The sequence below is a fragment of the Podarcis raffonei genome, chromosome 2 (assembly GCF_027172205.1).
Source record: "Podarcis raffonei isolate rPodRaf1 chromosome 2, rPodRaf1.pri, whole genome shotgun sequence".
Classification (NCBI taxonomy): domain Eukaryota; kingdom Metazoa; phylum Chordata; class Lepidosauria; order Squamata; family Lacertidae; genus Podarcis; species Podarcis raffonei.
This window is the reverse complement of record NC_070603.1, coordinates 69,699,395-69,704,323: the sequence shown is the minus strand read 5'-3', so window position 1 is coordinate 69,704,323 and position 4,929 is coordinate 69,699,395. Positions and strand designations below refer to the sequence as shown.

Here is a 4,929-nt window from a genome sequence, read left to right as displayed (position 1 = left end):
AAAATCTGAAAAGGAAGGACCAGCAGTGCACTCTTAAATGTCCTCCCAAATCTTCCTTTCCAGCTGCTGTTACAATTGCAGAGAAAGAGAAATGTGCCAAATTACTGCACACTTCCTATTCTTCTTTCAAAGGTGTGGTTTGTTCAAAGGAAGATTCTGCTTTTGTAGTCAAACTTGAATTCAAACTGGGCTGGCTAGGAAGGATTGGGAGCATGCTTCAGAATGCACTCCCATTCTTCCTTTGAAACCACATCGCCTGTTTTAAATTGAGCCAGGATTTTGATAACTGACACCTGCAATTAAGGGGCGGGGCAAGTCAACCCAGGCTCCTGTCACGTTTCAATGGTGTTCAAAGTTGATCAATTAACCACATTCCTTAAAAGAATAGCTGCAGCCCAATGGAATGATGTGCACTGATAGAACATAATGGGACTTAAAAGCCGTTGGAGGGTGGGATTAGCAGAGAAAAGATACTTCAAAGATCCTATCAGGAAGCTGAAACCAGCTACTAGAGAACTAATTCCTGCTTCCCTGCACAGCTGTTGAGTTGTATTTCTGGACAAGTACAAGTACCTGTGTCACCATTTCCCATAAACCACGCTGACTTCCTGTCAAGCACACCCTCAGGATATGAGAAACAGAGACAAATATTGCTTTCCTTGGAATTCAGCTTCTAGTCAAAAGAGCCACACACGTCCACTGTGTGCTGGACACGTGCTGGTATTTTATTGTTATTTATATCCCACTCCCCCCCCCAGGAAAAACACAGCAATGTTGGGGGTGGGGGTTACTATAGCTCTGCCACACCACCGGCTTTTCCTGCAGGAATCTAAATGAGCATGAATTGAAACTAGTTTGGGTAGACTTTGGTAGACTTCTCATTTTCACAGCAGAGATGATACCCAATATTTTAATTTACTCCATTAAAAAAAATTCCCCCTTAATGTGCCCAATAGTAGAGTTAAACAAACTTTCTTTTTTTAAAAAAAAAGAAATGATTATTCACAAATATTTAAATTGTTCATGGCAAATTGGAACATCTAGACTTTGCTGGATTTGTTTGAATTTTGGTAGCAATATTTATACATAGTTCTGCATTTTTATACTTAATTTTAGGGCTGCCACCTCATATACCGTAAATCCGATTACTTCCTAATATATGAAGTTGTGCATATGGCATTTGATAATATTAATGCTGCATCATTCACAGAAATGTTGGTAGGATGTTCCTTCCCCTGTACAGTTATCACTTGATGATGTATATATATTTTCTAACAGCCATGGCAAAGGGATTCCGAATAATAAGGTGGATAAAGAACACCCTTGCTTTGTTGAAACATCCTCAAGCTACTCCCTCCCCCAAAAGAAGGTGGAAAGAGAAACCTCTTGCTATTTCAGTGATACTTTTTTCATATGCTTACTACCGTCCCCAAGACGTTTTTGTTTAAAGATATGGGCTGTTGAGAAATACCCTCAGGGAGATCCTTGTTATTGTCAGTGTTCTGGGACAGGGATTGTGCCCCAAAAGTTATGGGTAGGGTGGGACAGTTATAAAATTATTATAAATTGTTATGTATCAAGGAACTAACGATTCCTTAAAACTTTTGTTGTTGTTGTTTAGTTGTTTAGTCGTGTCCAACTCTTTGTGACTCCATGGAACAGAGCACGCCAGGCACTCCTGTCTTCCACTGCCTCCCACAGTTTGGTCAAACTCATGTTGGTAGCTTCGAGAACATTGTCCAACCATCTCGTCCTCTGTCGTCCCCTTCTCCTTGTGCCCTCAATCTTTCCCAACATCAGGGTCTTTTTCCAGGGAATCTTCTCTTCTCATGAGGTGGCCAAAGTATTGGAGCCTCAGCTTCAGGATCTGTCCTTCCAGTGAGCACCCAGGGCTGATTTCCTTAGGAATGGATAGGTTTGATCTTCTTGCAGTCCATGGGACTCTCAGGAGTCTCCTCCAGCACCATAATTCAAAAGCATCGATTCTTCGGTGATGAGCCTTCTTTATGGTCCAGCTCTCACTTGAAGCAATTATTAACATCCCAAAGAACAGAAGAATTGTGTCTGGTAAGGGAAAGAAACTCTCAGATTTGATTTGTGACAACCTATTTTCCCTCAGCTCTGATTAATACGTGTGCAGAGAGGGGACAAACAATGTTTATGGCCAGATTTTATTTCACAGGCCTTTTCCTCCAGCTGGTGCTCAATGAGCTGGGATTTTTGCTTGTAGCACCTTACCATCTTAGATACCATGGCAAGCAAGCAGGATAATCTTAATACCAAACTACTCTGGATACGCTGGATACTAAAGGTAAAGGTAAAGGTACCCCTGCCCGTACGGGCCAGTCTTGGCAGACTCTGGGGTTGTGCGCCCATCTCACTTAAGAGGCCGGGGGCCAGCGCTGTCCGGAGACACTTCCGGGTCACGTGGCCAGCATGACAAAGCTGCACCTGGCGAGCCAGCGCAGCACACGGAAACGCCGTTTACCTTCCCGCCAGTAAGCGGTCCCTATTTATCTACTTGCACCCGGGGGTGCTTTCGAACTGCTAGGTTGGCAGGCGCTGGGACCGAGCAATGGGAGCGCACCCCGCCACGGGGATTCGAACCGCCGACCTTTCGATTGGCAAGCCCTAGGCGCTGAGGCTTTTACCCACAGCGCCACCCGCGTCCCTCCACAGCGCCACCCGCGTCCCTGGATACTACTCTACTCTTAATACCAAACTACTCTGGATATACTTAATGGAATTGTAGTATTCAAATATTTTACATAAAAATATCAAGTGACATCTTAAGTAACATTCATACTTGCGCTGTGCCATCAATGCATTGTAGATCCAGCCTCTGGTCATGGAGGGCAGGAACCCCCCCAAGAGCAGCTGTCTGGCAATTTAGATAGGAAGTGAAAGTGGTGAGGTTTATAACACCACACAGTAGTGGCAGCAGCTCTTCCTTCCACCTGTCTTATCTGCAAAACATCCAATTGGTCAATAAACTCCCATTGCCAGCAAAGCCCCCAGAGCAGAACTTGCGTAACTACTTCAGGAAATGCTACATAATTACCTAGGGGACAGTGAATACAGGTAAAGAGAAAAATCCGTTTTAGTGTTTAATAGCAGCAGGTAGTTTGAAACCACATAACCCTAACTGGCATTGTTCAAATACGTATTTTATAGCTGCTTTCCACACCAAAAGCCATAATTCCATGTATAATTTTTTTCTCTCTCTCTCTGTATATGTGTATATCTTCCTATATGGTATACATAAAAATGTAATGCTGTCATCACTATCAGCCCTCTTTGGAAGATTTGTTGTGCCACATCGCAGTCCTGGAATTGCATGAAGGGAGGGCAGGGAGAAAAGAGAATACAGGTTTAAAAACAGGTTTTAAACATCAACAGAGGCTTGAATAAAGGAAACAGAGATAAAATGTGATAATAAACGATGGCTGAGGCATCAGGAGAGTATATTCATCTTAAAGATACAGCAACAACTCACTGAATGGGGGTGGGCAATGTGTGTTTGTTAAATTGGTCTCTACTCTAGAGTCTGTTTTAAAGGCCAAGGCACAGCATGTGGATTAATAATACAGTGTTTTAGAAGATGCCCCCCCCAGCACCCACCTGAATATCCACAGCTTGTCCCCATAGAGCTAGCATTAGGAGGCAAGCATTTCCAGGGAAACATAAGCCCTGGCAAACCTGTAGGCTCTCCCTCCTGCCTGCATATCTTCTTCTGATGCTGGTTTAGGGAGCCAACAAGGCATCAGATATCTAACCTCATCTGTTCCTGCCTTTTCACTGGCAGTACTCTGTAAGAGAAGCTGAAATCCAACTGGGGCAGCTTTTCCTGTTGCTGCATCTCCAGTTAAGAAAGAAGGTAACTGGGGGTACTGTTCTTATATCCGGTTCCTATATTAAGAAACATACTTGTTTCTGGCTGGTTCCCTCTAATTTATATGGCAACTATTGGCAAAATGAAGTGAAATGAAATGCTAACGCTGTGTGTGTGTTCACATTCTTCTCTCTGTGTGTGTATGCCTGGTTGTTTATTGTGTGCTGATAAGGTTGTTGCAGCCATCATAAAGGATAATAAAGAAAGAACGAACAAAGGATCAGAAAGCTAGGAAATAACAAATCCTGTTGTTAAAACATACAACTGAAGTTTGAAGCTGGAATCAGACCTCAGGGCATGTTCTGAAGGGACAAGATGTAGTAAAGTGAAAACTCAGCCGGTCTAGATTGAGTCTGTCGGTGCCTGGATGGGAGCCCGCTTGGGAAGAAAAAGCAGGACACAGAAAGGTAGCAAACGAAATAAGATATCGTGCCCCCCTTCCGAAATGGCGCCCCTAAACCGGGCACATCGGCGCGCCCTCTCATATCTACCTACCCCGGGAGCCCCGCACCCAGCTAGGATACCAGCCCGGCCAAACAACAAAAGGCAGCCCCCCACCCCGCGAGGGCGGACAGACAAAAAGGACTTTGGCGCTCGATCATCATCACAATAGGATCTCTTTCTCCAAACTCTGAAGGCCCTCTCCAGGGGTGCCAACTTGAATAAAATAGAGGGGGGCAGGTAAGCCCCGCCCCGCATAATCGATCACATGATGAGGTGCAAGCACACTATTTGAATGGCAATGCCCATAAACTCTGGGGTGGTCCGGCCCCTTCAAATATTTTATGGGGGGGTTGGCTCCTATGGCCCCCGCGGAGGGCGGAAAGTTATTCCCGACCCCCTCCCCGCTCGCTCGCTCCCCACCCCTCGGAGACTAGTGCTGTTCCGCACGTTTCGCAGGGAGCCGCTGGTGTCCTCCTGCTCTGCTAGGTGGGCGGAGACCCCACGCCGCCCCTTCGAGGCCGCCAACTCGCGCGCGCGCGCTAGGGGGCGTCAGCCGAGCGAGCGCCGGAGCAGGGCGGGGATAAAAGCGTGCG

The 4,929-nt window shown here is 45.8% G+C and overlaps 1 long non-coding RNA gene across 1 annotated transcript; it reads right to left on the bottom strand.

The window, feature by feature from the left end:
- Positions 1-1,846: 1,846 nt before the first annotated feature.
- LOC128408064 (uncharacterized) lies at positions 1,847-3,190 on the bottom strand. The gene is made up of 3 exons (XR_008328961.1): positions 3,062-3,190; positions 2,807-2,966; positions 1,847-2,064 (listed from the first exon to the last, which is right to left on the bottom strand). It is a non-coding gene; the product is annotated as an uncharacterized LOC128408064 (long non-coding RNA).
- Between the last annotated feature and the right edge of the window lie 1,739 nt (positions 3,191-4,929).